A 1,077-nucleotide genomic window follows, 5' to 3' on the forward strand; every position below is an offset into this window, starting at 1 on the left:
ATCAATGAATTTAAATTAGACTCGATAACATTTCTGGTGTTTGATAATGAATCAACTCTTTTTTTCATTTTTTCAGTTGTATCCAACCCTCTTAAATAATGCCTCCTGGGGTTTTATAGACATCACGTAACGCTTCACTGAGAAGCATCATCATTTTCAGATGAAGCACGTCCAGCCACAAGCCATTCTCTGACTAACATCCTCTGAGCATAGCTGCTGTGACGGGTTGGCTCAAAGCGTCCTAATGAAAACTTTACATGCATTATACTGATACTTTAAACTGCTTGTTAAAAGTAATGACTTGTGGGTAAAACGAGGACAATGTTTGGAGCATTTCTGTGGATTCCTTCTTATTTTAGTTTGCCATCGCGACTTCCTGAGACTGGCAACACCTCCGTCTTATTGAAGTTCTCTTGTGAAAAGGCAGCTTTTATCTTCACCACGCTCTCGCTGTGCTCGTCTTCTCAAAGCTTGTCAGTGTCGGGCTTAAATTGTTTGCAGTGTGTCAGAGATTTAGGCCTCTGAACAACAGTTGTCAGCCGTATGGGAATAAGAGCAAATTGCAGTTTCACAGTAGCAGTGTTCCTTTTATCTGGAACGCTCAGCTGTAATGTAACCCCCTGAGAGCTGCCTATAACGTAGTGTTGTCACTGCGGGTTTGTAGCGAGAACATACTGATTGTAATGCAGCAGCAGATAAACACAGGCACATCCCAATATTTCTGCGTGAGGGCTGCTAACACATACTAAAGGATAGAAATAGATGTGATAAAAAGGCCTTTAATGATTGATTCTTTCATATTCTTTATTCCACTTCAGACACTCTCCTCCTGTCCCTAACAGTCAAATGTGGGCATGTTTCCCAAACATTTCACATTTTGAATTCAAATTTCCTGTCTGCCTCCCCCCCCCCAGGTTGATGTTTCCTCACCGGGCACCCCCAGGGTCGCTTTCAAGCCTGACTGCCTCCCACAGCTCACCACCTCTGTCAGCCTCTTGAGCGAGCCGATTGATCGCCTCCAGCTCAACAACACCGCGTCCACCAGCGGTCCAGCCGAGCAGCCTCTGTGTTGCCCCC

This window comes from Morone saxatilis, unplaced genomic scaffold (assembly GCF_004916995.1).
Source record: "Morone saxatilis isolate NCDOM2014 unplaced genomic scaffold, NCSU_SB_2.0 Contig6, whole genome shotgun sequence".
Lineage (NCBI taxonomy): Eukaryota > Metazoa > Chordata > Actinopteri > Moronidae > Morone > Morone saxatilis.